We start from the raw sequence: 15,806 nt of genomic DNA on the forward strand, positions 1-15,806 counted from the left end.
TCCATTGGATTGATTTTAATCCATTTTAAAATCTCACTGTATTTCCTCCCCCTGGAAAGAGTGCGATCAATCACCTTGTCTCATGACAGTGAGGCCATCTGCCATGCACACAACAGCTCCATGTGTGTTAGGTCATTAAACCGTCAAAGCTCTGGGACATCCAGAGCAAGTTTTACCGTCCTCCCCTTTAGGCAAGCAAACCTGACTCTGAAAGAGTTAAATGAGTCTCACAAGCACAAGCGATAAACAGCCAAGTCCTCTAAATTCATTGTTCTTTTAGCCATGGCCTCCTCCCCCATGTCTCTCTGTTTCCTGGACAAAGGCATTATCTGCTGCTAAAGAATTTCAAAGATCAGCAAACAGGAGTGTGTGGGAGGTTATTTTGGGGGGCAATGGTGGGGGGTGTTCAGGGCTCTTCTGGCACCCTCATCTCTGCTGAGTAGACGGCATCTGATGCACCGAACTGGTTCCATGAGCGTGCCAGACAGAAAGGCAGGAACTGAAGGTAGGCAAGGACTGGGGCGGGGAGGAAGGGGCAGTGGAAATGGTGTTGCACAATTGGACAGGGACTCGTGAGGTTGGCACTTCCCTAGCAGGGAGCCAAGGCTGCACAGAGGGAGAAGGGGGTGGAGTAGAGTGAACAGTGGCTCTGTCCAACCTGTTTGGATGCCAGCAAGGCTGTGTGGGAGAAGTCACCCTATCTGAGGGTGCATGCCAGCTGCCCTCACTTGGTGGCTTATAGCTGGTATGCTAGTAGGGAAAGAACCCTGCTGCACCCCTATATAGATAGGGTGATAATATGGCCTGCTTCACAGCAGACTATCTCAGTGTACACCTGCTCTAGAGCCCTTAATCCTTGCTGATTATTTCTAGTATTGTTTGTACTGTCAAGATTAAGTGATTTGTCTCCCTAGTAAGTCTACAACAGACAGCAAACACTGGAACGTGGGACTGGGGGCTGCGTAACGATGCTGCCACCTTAAACGTGGGCATTTGAACTCTCTAAAGAAGCCACTTTGAAGAGAATGATTTGATGTTCTTTGAGTTACCCTCATTTTCTGGAAAGTGTCTCTCCTTTTTTCACCACTGATTTAGCTGTGTCTCAACTCACAAGCCCCTCTATCCAAGGTTTAGTAAGATCAAATTCATTTGCTAATTCTGGAGTCCTTAGATATTTCTAAGGACATGTTTATTGAAAAAAAAAATACATCAATAACTCCTATATTTAATTTCCTAACAAATAATGGTGGAGTTGAGTAAGAGTTTATACTAGTCCATTTTCACACTGCTGATAAAAACATACTGAAGTCTTGGCAATATACAAAAGAAAGAAGTTTAATGGACTCAGAATTTCAGGTGGCTGGGTATGCCTCACGGCAGAAGGTGAAAGGCACAGCTCACATGGCAACAGACAAGAGAAGAGTGAGTCAAGCTAAAGGGGTTTCCTCTCATAAAACCATCAGATCTTGTAAGGCTTATTCACTATCACAAGAACGGTATGGGGGAAACCGTCTCCACAATTCAATTACCTCCCACTGGGTCCCTCCCACAACATGAGGGAATTATGGGAGCTACAATGCGAGGTGAGATTTGGGTGGAGACACAGCCAAACCATATCAGAGTCAAACTGAGTCTGTACCTGAGGGAACGGAAGTGCAGATGTGAACATTTCCAAGTGGAATATATGCGTAACCAGCGTACTCCTAGGCTTCAAGACCTATAACAACCAGGATGGCAACCAAGGAGATAACAAAACAGTGGCTAGCATTTATTAGGCATGTACTCTGGGCCAATGACTGCTCTAAGCATTTTATATGCACCATTCTACTTAACCCCCAAATAGCCACATAAAGGTGATGTGAATGAAAAATGCTATATTTAACTTTGTAGCCAGTGATAATAGATATTAGCTTCTCTTTTTGGTACCTGCTTGTTCTCCCACACCTCACTGAAGACCTTCTCACCTTCTTCCACCAAACTCCCAGTTATTTCTGAAACCCTGGAAATCTCATGAGTACTTGTATGTGGGGTTCTTTAAAAAAATTTTTTTTTGCCTTTTCAAGCTTTTCATTTTGAAATAATTTCAGACTTCCACAAAAATTGCAAAAATATCACAAAGAATTCTAGTGTACTTTCACCCAGATTCCCCGAATGTTAACATCTTATATAATCACAGTACAATGATCACAATGAAATCAACACAGGTATAAGTAATAGTTATAGAATCTACTGATGTCTCACTAATGTCACTTTTTTTTGGTCCAGGATCCAAACCAGAATCATGTATTGTACTTTGTTGTTATTTCTCCTTGCTTGTCTTTATTTTATTTTTGAGTTGAAGTCTCATTCTGTCTCCCAGGCTGGAATGCAGTGGTGCAATCTCGGCTCACTGCAACCTCTGCCTTCCAGATTCAAGCAGTTCTCCTGCCTCAGCCTCTGAGTAGCTGGGATTACAGGTGCACACCACCATGTGCAGCTAATTTTTGTATTTTTAGTAGACACAAGGTTTCACCATGTTGTTCAGGCTGGTCTTGAACTTCTGACCTCATGATCTGCCCACCTTGGCCTCCCAAAGTGCTGAAATTACACTGTGCCTGGCCTGCTTGGTTGTCTTTAATCCAAAACAGTTGCTCAATCTTTCTGGGTTTCATGATCCTGATACTTTTCAAAAGTACTGATTGGTTATGTTGCCCAATGTCCCTCAGTTTGAGGTTATCGGGTGTTTTCTCATGACTTGTGTTCAGGCTTTCCATTTCAAGTAAGAATAGCACCGAATAACTGTTTTATCTGTGTCAGGACATCATATAAGGAGACACATGATATCTCTTTGTCCCTTTACTGGTGACAGTGACTTGAATCACTTATTAAGGTTGTGTTTCTCCATTGTAAAGTTAATATTTTCCCTTTGGTACTTAATAACTAGATCCTTTGAGAACATGCAAAGACCATGTTCTCATGATATCTTTGTCAATTAAGTTTAGCTTACATTAATGATTCTTGCCTGCAACAATTATCACTGTTGTGTTTGCCTAAAGGTGATGTTCTATTTTATTAGCCATTTTGTATTTAGTTGTCGGAATTCTACACAAAGAAAAAGCTTTTTCTTTCCCTTCATTTGTTTGAGACCGAGTCTCGCTCTGTCACACAGGCTAGAGTGCGGTAGTGTGATCTCAGCTCATTACAACCTCCACCTCCTTGGTTCAAGCAATTCTCCTGAGTCAGCCTCCTGTGTAGCTAGGGTTACAGGCATGTGCCACTTGGCTAACTTCTGTATTTTTCTTAGAGACAGGGTTTCCCCATGTTTGAAACCAGCTGGTCTATGAACTCCTGACCTCAGGTGATCTGCCTGCTTTGGCCTCCCAAAGTGCTGGGATTACAGACGTGAGCCATAGTGGCCAGCCTCCCTTCATTTATTTAATTATTCACTTGTTGATTTGTATTGACATAGAGTCAATAATTCTTATTTTATTTCGTGAGTTCCAATCATGTCAGATGTGGCCATGGAATCAAAACCCTTCTAAACGCATGCCTGTAATCCCAGCTCTTTGGAAGGCTGAGGCAGGTGGATCACTTGAGGCCAGAAGTTAGAGATCAGCCTGGCCAACATGATGAAATGCCATTTCTCTCCAAGAAAAAAAAAAAATACAAAAATTAGCCAGGATTGGTGGCACGAGCCCATAGTCCCAGGTACTCAGGAGGCTGAGGCAGGAGAATTCCTTGAACCCAGGAGGTAGAAGTTGTAGTGAGCAGAGATGATGCCACTGCACTCCATCCTGAGTGACAGAGTGACAATCCATCTCAAATAAATAAGCTTCAGGAAGAATCATGTCCTCTTTCTGTCACCCAGGCTGGAGTGCAGTGTTGCGATCATAATTCACTGCAGCTTCACCCCGGGTTCAAGCAAATCTCCGGTCTCAGGTTCCCTAGTTCACCCTGGGTTCAAGCAATCCTCCGGTCTCAGCTTCCCTAGTAGCTGGACATGCATCACCACACGTGGATACTCTTCTATTGAGGCCATCTCCTCCTGGAGATCTGCCTCTGACAACCACATTTGCAAGAGGCCCTTGCCACCTCTTCTGCCTTTGCAAATGCCTGAAAATTGCCTCTCTAACCCTGCATCCTACGGGGTGTCCCTGCTGATTGTTTTCCTGGTTTTCTGAAGGCCTGGGGTTCAGGACAGGAAGTGGGAAATTGCCCCATTCTGTGTGGCCCTTTGTCTCACCTGGGCCTCAAGTGGCCTTGCCCACACCCTGTAAGTGCATGTGTTTACAAGTGACTTTACCCACTTCTAAGTTATTTACCTTGTGCTGAGAATTTTAGGAGTCCTAAGAGAAAAGAACATGTGAGTTTAGGGGCCTGGAAAGTGCTGGCAGCCACAGAAAGGAAGCTAGAATAGGGTCGGTCATAGAAAGCTGATCAACTATGGGGTGGCGGGGAGGTCTCCAGAATCAAATGTACTGAGAATCCCTCCATTGGAGAGACAACGATTTAATCCATTTCTTCTGTTAGAGTAACAGTAAGCATCCTTCAGCCCCATGCATGCAGGCTATCACTTCCACAAGTAGCTTTTATAACCATGACATGTCTTGATCTTGACATAGTTTGATAAAAAGAGGCAAAATAAAAGCTTTAAAAAAACAAAACAAAACAAAATAAAAACAGCTATAACAGAAGCCTTTAGGAGGTCCTACAGGCTAAAGTGAGCATCTGTACCTAAAATTCAGGTGTTCCGATTCCATTTCAGGCCTCTACTGGTCACACTGACTGTCAAGCCACCTCCCTTCTCTTGGCTGGTTTCCTCTATAATACAAAGCTGGGCTGGGCTAGGATTTTGTTGTCCCATGAGGCATAGGGGTGACATGACGTGTGAAATCAAAGCAGAGCTTTCATTTGCTCTGATCTATTTTTATTAAATTCGTCATGAATGGCAATCATTTTTTAAATTTTCAACTAATACAGAAGCAGATTATAAGATCATTATGTCCCCTTGTTGAAGAGGTTATGGAGAGAAAACTTTGAGAAACACAGTAGTGGGTGACGCCAAGTTCTTATTTAGCCTATTGGTCACTCATTCCAATTCCATTAACTTAGTGACTCCACCAGGAAGTTAACTTGCATATGTTGACCAACATTCTCAACAACTCTCACAAATGTTAGGTTTTGTTTTCTAAAATTGTATTTACCTACATATACATACACACACACACACACACACACACACACACACACACACACACTTATGCTAACATAACTCAAAATGGGGAGTTAAATGTTCTAAGACAAAATCTGGTCCAGAGATAACTGCATGACTTGAATATTTTAAGTTTCTTCCACTTGCAAATTCTAAAAGAAAATGAGTATCACCCACCAAAAAATGTCGCTGTGACAACCTTAGAGTATTTATGATTTGTTTTTGGTAGAAGTTTATGCTAGAGAATGGATTGCTAGAACATATGTTTCCAGGCTGGAGATTTAAGCAGAGCTCCCTGTAAAGAAACAAATCTCATGAACTCAGCAAGGGAAATGAGATGAAAGGCTACACATTCTCCCTGCCAACCCTTCCTCCTCCAAAGTCTCAGGGCCTGGGGGGAATGTGAATGAGCTTTCGTATAGGTAAATGATTTAGAAACAACTCGAGGTATGTTTTGCATGTTTGGAGTGGAAAGGGGGAGTTGAAGGATAACTTTTGCTAAAAAGTAGAATGGCAAAGTAACGAATGACCTTGGCTGCAACCGAGCTCAGAACTTGTCTCATTTCCTCATCTCCGACTTGCACTAGAAGTAGCATAATATCAGGCACCTTGGCTGGGCGTGGTGGCTTACACCTGTAATCCCAACACTTTGGGAAGCCAAAGCAGTTGGATGACTTGAGGTCAGGAGTTCAAGACCAGCCTGGCCAACATGGTAAAACCCTGTCTCAACTAAAAATACAAAAACAATTAGCTGGGCATGGTGGTGGGTGCCTGTAATTCCAGCTACTTTGGGAGGCTGAGGCAGGAGAATCACTTGAACCCAGGAGGCAGGGGTTGCAGTGAGCTGAGATCACACCATTGCACTCCAGCCTGGGCAACAAGAGCAAAACTCTGTCTCAAAACAAAACAAAACAAAACAAGCATCTTTTGACTTTTATCATAAATGGCGATTGTCAACTGAATAAAAATCAGGTAAAATGGCTGTTATAACCACTATTTCTACAGGTTATTTACTCAGACAAGTAAATATGTTCCTTTAACAGAGCCTTCTTTCTGGTGTTCAGAAAGTACTGTGCAGGGGAGCCAAAAGATGGGGAGTTGCATTCTGACTCTGCCACTCATTCAGTATGTGGCCCAAGCAGAACGCTGAGCCTCCCGGAATGTCTGTGTCTTCATCTACAAAGTAGAGTGAATGATACCCGGCCAGTTCATATTGGATCAAATGAAGGGGTTTCTATATGTTATAAGGTGCCACATACATTTAAGATGTTATTAGTATTATTTCCCATTAGAGGCTTCCACATTCACATCCTGTACAAAATCTCCATCTCTCTCAAGGCCAAACGAGACCCTCTCTCTGGTTTAAAGTTTGCCTTTGACACTTGAGAAGACAGGAGGTTCTAGAATGTGCTATGATTCTTCTTCTCAAGACTGAATGTGGCTCAAGATCCTTCCAGAGAGACTGCCAGAAACAGAACTCTCATTCTTTATCTGAACACAACTTGATGCACAATAGAACAGGATATTACAATGCTATTTCCCTAATAGATCAAGTTGTGGGCTGTACCCAAGATCTGGGCTGCAGGTGGCTTGTCAGCTAGCTTTCTATCTTGGGGCTTTGCAGAACAAGGCTCACTTGACCATGGACCACATTCCAGGGACCATCAGCTTCAGGGTCAAAAGCCACCATATCTTTACCGTCTGTAGGACTCTGAAGAAACAAACTCTGGTAGGAAAAACTAAAGCAGACACTGCTTGCCAACGGCTTAAGATTGCTCTTGATTTGGGCTTATGACCTATGTGGGGAGTTTGGCTAATATAGTTTTATCAGGCCGTCTTTCACATACAAGGATGTGTCTCTAGCTTTCTTTGCCAAATGTAATCAAATTCCTTTACCAGGGCCCTCAGAGGAGAAATAGTCATATATTTTAGGCATTTGGCCCAGCAATGCGAGTTGTGAAATGATTTTCAGAGAACTGTCCAGAGATACCCTGTTTGGATAGAAAGTGAGCGTTGTTTTGATTTTTAGTGGAAAAGTAAATCTTACAAAATCAGTTCAATTCCCTATGCTTCCTCTAGCTCACTTCCCCTGCATGTAGGGTAGAAGGCGTAGCAGTACTAGATGTCTCCATGCTTCCTGCTGGTCAAAAGAACATAGATTTTCCCCAGCAGGTTCTTTTGCAAGTGATCTCATCTCAATCTCTCATTCAGTATTAGCTCATTGTAATTTATGTCTCTGACACTTTCAGGTATGTGCTCATGGTCTCTCTAGGCTTGAGGCGTCTTCTTGGAACTCTTCTTGCTATTCTATGATTTCCTTACTCCAAATAAGACAAGGATTTTGAAAAAGGCCCTTGTACATCTGCACATGCCCCCAAATCATGCAACATCTTTAACTCTGAGAGAGAAAATGAAGCCAGAACCACCAGCTACTTATGGCAAAAGCAGTGGCAGGCAAAATCCAAGACCCTGATCTCTGGCTTGCTTGGGTTGGGTAGAGTGCTGCAGCCTCTTTACCAGTCTGCCTGCCTCCTGGTGCCCCCTCCATCTACTCTAGATGGCCCTGCCCAATCATCTTCCTGGACGACTAGCTCTGTATGCTTCCTTCCCTTCTATCAACAGGATGGAAGCCAGCTTCCCCTGACCTTAACCCAGACCCAGCCACCTCTTCCTCCCTTTTCTGCTCAACCTGACTCTTCTTTCCTGGTGGCTTTCCACTCTGCCATTCCGCCCCCTTTTCTGTCCATGGCCTGCACGTCCCTGGCATATCTGTGCTTTTCTCAACATGCCTGCTTCTGTCTTTACCAAGACACATTCCTAAGCTTCTTTGCCCAGCTGAAGCCCAACCCCTTCTTAAGGAGTGCAGCCCAAACTCTGGCTTCCACAGCACCTTCCTGGGCTGACTTCTTCCCTTAAACTGTTTCAGAAATGTTCAGTCTTTGTCACTTCAATCAATCTCCCACCATTGTAAACTTTGGTAATGCTATGAGCTGAATGCTTCTGTCCCCCATTCGGCAAGTTTGTATGCTGAAGCTCCAACACCCAAGGTGATGATATTTGGAGATGGAGCCTTTGGGAGGTGATTAGAATTAAATGAGGTCAGGAGGATGAGATCCTGGTCTGATGGACTTAATGCCCTTATAAGAAGGAATACCAGCGAGCTTTCTCCCTCCCTTTCTCCAGGAGCATGAACCAAAGAAAGCCCACAGGAGCAGGTGAAGAGGTAGCAGCCATCTGCAGGCCAGAAAGGCGGGCTCTCGCCAGAATGCAGCCATGCTGGTACCTTGCTCTCAGCCTCCCAGTTTCCAGAACAGTGAGACAATACATTTCTGTTGTGTTAGCCATCCAGTCTATGGTTTCTGTTTGTTTTTGAGACAAAGTCTTGCTCTGTCACCCAGGCTGGAGTGCAGCAGTGTGATCTCAGCTCACTGCAACCTCAGCCTCCTGGGTTGAAGCAATTCTCCTTCCTCAGCCTCCAGAGTAGCTAGGATTACAGGTGTGCACCAATACACTCACCTAAATTTTTTGTCTTTACAGTTGAGATGGAGTTTCATCATGTTGGCCTGGCTCATCTTGAACCACTGACCTCAAGTGATTTGCCCACCTCACTTCCCAAGGTGTTGGGATTACAGGGATGAGTCACCACACCCAGTCTAGTTTGCTTTTTTTAAAAAATAAGCTCTGGTAAGTTTTTTTCAAGAAGAATTTGTCATGGTCTACCTTTCACCAATCTGTCATGGCACACTGCTGATGATGCTATGATCACCCTGATCAGTGGTAGCAGTGTGTGCCTACTCTGTAGTATGTTCCACATGCTGTGCCCAGTTGGATATTATTGCCACCACAGTGATGGACAACAGTTTTGGCCAACATCATGTCGTGCTCTATTTTGGATAGAGCACGGGTAGTTGTTAGCAAACATGGCCAGTTTACTTTGCCTTGTCTGATCATCTCTGGAGTCTGCTTACACCCCAGCACAGATTTTCCACTTTCCATGAGTTAGAATCTAGAGTTGATGCATTCCAGTGACCTTTTCTACAAAGCAAACATTAAACATAGACCTGAAGGCCTCGTTGGCAACCACCTCGAAACTGGGTCCAGAGTAAAGGGAATTAGAGGAGATACGACATTAAAAACAAAAACAAAATAACTGGATCTAGCTTTCTGAAGCCAAGCCCCTTAGTAAAACTTCCCCAAGTCATGGAAAGGGCCTCTGGGATTCCTTGGGGCCCTCCAAATGCCAGTGGCCATGTTGTCACATCAGTGGGCACACGTCTGCTCACCCTGGCTGAGACTCATCTCTCCATGTGAATCCCAACTTGCGGTATTTTCTTATGGCAGCCCGAGCTGACTAAGGCAGATAATATTTCAAGTGGTTTGCTGAGTAACTTCTTTTTCTCTTACTTTCGACTTCCCAACAGGATAGCGCCCTCTCCTGGAGAGCAAAGTCGTACCCACTTTAGCATCCTTGCTGGGAACTGACACTCAGATAGGGATTTGTCTCATTCAGTCTAGTTCAGCATTTTAGACCAATTGAGGAAAAGTTTGTCTACATTTGTGAAAGTATGTTTTTGAGTAGAATTCAAGAGATCTCGTTTTATATTTTTAAGATTGTATTCTAACTAGAATCATTTCCTAAACATATCATCTGAGAGAACTCTTTTTGAGTCTTTAACGTATAAACAGAAATTGTTAACTTGGTTGGATTTTAATGGGTTTTTCCTACTCTTGAAAATGCTTAGGTGAGCTTTTCATGCCTCTGAAGTACCCTGAATCTCCAACCTGCCATTGTATTTACATTACTTCTTCCCAGTATTGAATCAAGTTTGGCCTTACATATTTTATGTTCAGCCTAAAGGTTTCTCTGTACATCATGAATTATAACCTAAATGGAGGTATAAACAGACTGTAGCCTACTCTGTGCCAATCAGTGAGTTCTAGCCAATCAAATGTGGCCTTCTATTTCAACTGTGTTCAAATAAGGCAAACTCCAAGCTGTAACCAATCCACCTGTTTCTTTTCCTCACTTCTGTTCTCTGTAAATCACTTTCTTCTTACTGTCCACAAATCTTCCACCACGTGGCTGCACTGGAGTCTCTGTGTCCATTCTGGCTCCAGAGGCTGCCTGATTCTCGAATTGTTCTTTGCTCTATTCAAACTCTTAAATTTAATACAGCTGTTGTTTTTCCTTTAACAACAGCAAGCACCAACCTTCCTTTACAATCAATCACAAATCATTCCTCATCAGATCAACTGTGATTTCTCAGGAAATTAAAACAGAATTAGTGAGGTTTAACAATATGTGTATTTTACAAAACAAATTTTCCTCTCCAATCAGCTCACATCTGCAAAAGCTTTATCTTTTCTTAGTGTGCTTACTACAACATGAGAGAAAAAAAACACCCCAAAAAAGTTGTTGAAGGCTGGTTTCCCACTCCTCCCCTCCATCCCAGATGGAATGTTGACTCTGTCTCTGAAATTTACAGCAACACAGCTCTAAGCAGACAAGGAAAGGACTGGCTTCTTTGGAACTCACTGTACCTCCACTTAGAAATTTAGGTGGCCCAGAGATCACAGCAGCTGATGAAAATAAGGGTGTGAGACCATTAGACAGGATACCTAATTTAGTGGGGCTGCCGTGTCCTCCTTGGGAAAAAGCACCACAATGCATTTCCTGTCCTCGAGTGAATGTTAGTTCCTTATCTACAGGAAGCACTCAGCAAAGCTTCCTAGATTATTGAAGCAGCAGCTGAAGAAGTCTCTTATAACTATATGCTGAACAGCACAATCTATTAAGCCTGAGACCCTCTGCCTGGCTAGGAGGGCTCTTCCATTTCTCCCGCTCAATGCCAGTTGCTGCTTTCCCCAGCAATTCTCTTTCCTGCCTCACACTCTCCAATAGATGATCCCTACTAGCCATAGACTGGCCTCAGGTGTGTGTGTGCTCAGAATCCTTGTTCAAAAACATTCTATGTTACCGAAAGTATCCACACTATTAATTCCAAACATCTTCAAAATGGTATCCAAAGCCCTCCACAATCTCACTGCTTCTAAAACTTCCAGACTTTTCTCTCATTACAACTTCTCAAGCATGTGATTCATAACCCTTGTGGGTCAGGACCTACCCAGGGTCTCCTATCTTTGCTCAAGCTATTCTTCTTCCACAAGGCCTCCCTTTTTGCCAATTTGGCCAGTGCTGTGTTGAGCCACGCTGGAGTCCAGGCAAAAGGAAAGATACACACCCCGACATGCACTTCTCAAAATATGCTCTCATATTTGGAATCAAGTGTTGTATTCATCTGTTCTCACACTGCTAATAAAGACATACCTGAGCCTGGGTAATTTATAAAGGAAAGAGATTTAATGGACTCACAGTTCCACATGGCTTGGGAGGCCTCACAAATCATGATGGAAGGCAGATGAGGAGCAAAATCACATCTTACAAGGTGGTCAGCCAGAGAGAACTTGTACAGGGAACACCCATTTATAAAACTATCAGATCTCGTGAGACTTATTCTCTACCATGAGAACAGTATGAGGAAAATGACCCTGATGATTCAATTATCTCCACCTTGCCCCACCCTTGACAAATGGAAATTATTACAATTCAAGGTAAGATTTGGGTAGAGACACAGGCAAACCACATTAAGTGTAAAAGCTAATAAAAGCTCTACAGGTTAAAAAAAAATGACTGTATATAAAGCTCTACATTGCCCAATCTGTTCACAGGTTGCTAACAACCCTTAAAGAGGGTCCTAGCAGGAAACCAGGAACCAATGGCTGATTAAAAAGAATAGTTCCCTTGTACAAGAATGCAGGGTCATTAAATACATCCTGGATTTATTGAAATACTGATGTTCTGTTTCCCACGGGGTTTTTTGTGCTTATTTTGATTTTAAAATATTTTATTAACATATTATTAATCTTGATTACTCAGGTTTTTTGCACTCCTATACATGCTGTAGCCCAGTCAAGTGTCCCACTCATTTTACCTTAATATCCACCTTCAATCTGGTAAAAAGTCTGTAAGATCCCTGTTACAATTCCATTTCCTTTAATGAGCTTTACCAGAGCACCCTAAATGAAATAGATCTCTCCCTGTCTTGCACTTGATAGCACACTGCTTGGATCTCAATCTTGGTCTTAACTACTCTGCTCTTTAACAGATTATTTATGTAGATCTTACTCTCTTACCAGTCTGAGGCTCCTGGAAGGGAGGGCTCAGACCTTTTTTTTTTTTTTTTTTTTTTTTTCTGAGACAGAGCCTAACTCTGTTGCCCAGGCTGGAATGCAGTGACATGATCTTGGCCCACTGCAGCCTCCACCTCCCATGTTCAAATGATTCTCATGCCTCAGCCTCCTAAGTAGATGGGATTATAGGCATGTGCCACCATGCCTGGCTAATTTTTGAAATTTTGGTAGAGACAAGGTCTCATCATGTTGGCCAGGGTGGTCTTGAACTCCCGGCCTCATGTGACCTACCTGTTTCAGCCTCCCAGAAGTGCTGGGATTACAGGAATGAGCTAGCATGCCCAGCCCCATTTTTTTTCATTTCAATATTCTTTACTGTATTTAACACAGTGCTCTGCACACATAATTCTTCAATGACAAGTCTTGGCTTGTTTAAATGACAACTCTAAGCTCTTGCCCTGGAATCTCACTCAGATGTTATCTACTGTAAAGCAGGACTTAATGTAAATTATTCTGTTCAAACTGTGGGGAGTTTTGCTCCTGAAGCTCTAAGAATGCTAGTTTCATTATACAGAAGCCAAAGTCTAGTCCACTGAAACCCCTCCTGATGACTTCCTAATCTTCTCCTTTAGTGTCTCTTACAAATGGGCCTCCTCCCATTTTCCCTGGTTAGATAAATGGGGGCTTCTCCCACAGTGAGAGCTGACTAAATTCTTTACTCTCCTGCTGCAGGACTGGAACTAGGCATTGGGTCCAATGCTCTAAATGTTTTTCATATTTATGTGTATACTTGACTGTTTTTCATCAATTTCTCTCTCTCTCTCTCGAGGCAATGCCTTTGGAATGGAAGAGGCCACTGCTCCCCAGATTGCTGGGGAAGAAAGGGATCTCTTGATCTTTCTTATCAAGCCTCACTGAGCTTACGGCCTGGAGATTTGCTATACTTCAGAAATGGCTTTGGAGAAGAGAACTCAGAATCCTCAAGACCCAATGACTCCTGATGATAGAAGCCTCTGGGTCTACTGACATTTTCCCTAAGTAATCAAAGACATGTCTGCATGTTTTTATTGGCATGCTTTTCCATACTCAAAGCAAGTTGCTATGTATTAGTACTAAAACAATTCATAACAGTAAAAACAAGTTTCTGCACCAAGAGAATGAATTGGCAGCTGAGAAAGTCAAAGTGAAGAGGCGTCAGTAATCTTTCTACCTCCTTAAGTGTTAAACAGTCCTAAGACTCTAGGAGGAAAGAAGAGAGAAAGTGGACCCTGTTCTTTCCTACAGGATGTAAGGTTTTTCTACGCTACTTTGAAAAGTCTGAAATACTCCAGGCTATAGTAGAATAAAATCAGAGATGAGTTCCCTGAAATCAAGGACACTGCCTTACCTAATGGTGCTGGGAGCCCAGCGAGGCTGCTAGGGTCAGTTTGAAGGATCCTCTTAAGCTCCGAAAGCAGGTTGCTGCTGCCTGCTATAGATGCCCACAGCTGACATTCTTGGCTGAGTGACACAGCTTCCCGGTGGCCGCCACCAATCCAGCCACCGAGTATGCAGCCCAGCCCATGGAGCTGAGCCCAGAAGTGGCTCAAGAAAAACAAGCCAAAACCCAGAAATGAATCACAACAGCCTTTTCCCTTAACACCATACTTGCTCTATTCAACCTTTGCCTTAGCCAATTCAATAGATTCACAGAAAACATCACCAGGATGCCTTGGTTCTCAATGCCAAGTTTGGAAAGCTGGGTTTACATGCCCAAGCTGAGCAAGCCTGTTGAGTGATTTTGTTGGGATCATTCCCCATTTGGCCTCTTCAAGCAGAGATAGGCCCTGGAAGAAGTCTCTCTAGGAATTTTTTTCTCAATATTCTAAAATCCATTTTTCCTATATCCTATCAATGGGCACAGAACGAGAGTGATACAGGCATGTGGAATTTCACAAGGCTGGACACGCCAGCTTCAAGGCTACTGAACTTTAGGTATATACCTGCTATGGTTTGGATTTGTGTCACCACCTCTTGTTGAATTGTAATCCACGATGTTGGAGGAGAGGCCTGGTGGGAGATGATGGGATCATGGGGCAGATTTCCCCTTTGCTGTTCTCGTGACAATGGGTTCTCGTGAGATCTGGCTGTTTAAAAGTGTGTAGCACCTCCCCCTTCTCTCTCTTCCTCCTGCTCTGGTCATATAAGATATGCCGCTTCCCCTTCACCTTCCACCATAATTGTAAGTTTCCTGAGGCCTCCCCAACCATGCTTCCTGTACAACTTGCAATAGAGTGAGCCAATTAAACCTTTTTTCTTTATAAACTATCCAGTCCCAGGTATTTTTTATAACAATTCAAGAATGGACTAATACAACACTAATACAATACATGCCAGCCAGTATTCACCCTGTCCTGTCCCAAACACCATGACCTACCAGGATCACTCTTTCCAAGCCCATTTCCATTGCTCCTTAATGTTATTCTTTGCCACTTGAGTAAATAAGTCAAATCTATTCATTCATATCCCCATGTATTCACTTGCTTATCCAACATTTTCTGAGCACCTTCTGTGTCCAAGGCTCGGGCCGGGTGCTACAGGGGTTGGGGCACTTAAAGATGACTCTCAGAGCAGCAGAGAGCCCCGCTAACTGCATCTCCCCCCACCAAATGCCATAACCAGCATTTTGGAAGCTCAGACCTCCCCATACCTCTAACACTAGCCACCATTACATGGATGAACCAAAATCAAATTCTTCAATACAGAAAGTTTTAGAGACTTTTTCCTTATAGAAAAGGTAAAGGCAATGTTCCTAAAACAAATGGTATAATGTTTCAATTAGAAAAATAAAAGTTTAGGTTAGCCAAATATTACTGGGTACCAGGAAATCCATGCAGGCAGAGAAATTGTCTGCCGGGCCTGTGCCAAGATAATCCTCTGTCCAGCTCCTGGTGGGAGGTCAGGGCCGGCCAATGCACTGACTCACCAGGGAGGGCTTTCTAAGAAAGAAGGCCTGCCAGGAATCTTCTAGTGGGAAACATGCTGTTTTTCTTGTGCCTGATGTCCCCATCTCCCTCCTAAGCCTGTTGAATAAGGGAATTCCTCCACTGGGTGTTTGAGAACTCAGGCTGTCCAGCATTGTCATAAACACCAGGCAAGCTGTAGCAAACAGAAGCACCCTGTCCCAGCTGGGAGGATCCCAGACATTGATGAGCATACCAGAGAACCACAGACACAAAGAAACACAAGAACAAGTGCCAGGCGCAGTGGCTCACGCCTGTAATCCCAGCACTTTGGGAGGCCGAGGCAGGCAGATCAGCTGAGGTCAGGAGTTCAACACCAGCATGGTCAACACGGTGAAACCCCATCTCTACTAAAAATACAAAAATTAGCTGGGCATGGTTGTGGATGCCAGTAATCTCAGCTACTTGGGTGGCTGAGGCAG

General features: G+C 43.5%; 1 long non-coding RNA gene across 1 annotated transcript; it reads left to right on the forward strand.

The window, feature by feature from the left end:
- The first annotated feature begins 352 nt into the window (after positions 1–352).
- On the forward strand, positions 353–14,657 carry LOC141580956 (uncharacterized). The gene is made up of 3 exons (XR_012513384.1): positions 353–505; positions 8,729–8,875; positions 13,212–14,657. It is a non-coding gene; the product is annotated as an uncharacterized LOC141580956 (long non-coding RNA).
- The last annotated feature ends 1,149 nt before the right edge of the window (positions 14,658–15,806 follow it).

Source organism: Saimiri boliviensis, chromosome 13, assembly GCF_048565385.1.
Source record: "Saimiri boliviensis isolate mSaiBol1 chromosome 13, mSaiBol1.pri, whole genome shotgun sequence".
NCBI lineage: Eukaryota > Metazoa > Chordata > Mammalia > Primates > Cebidae > Saimiri > Saimiri boliviensis.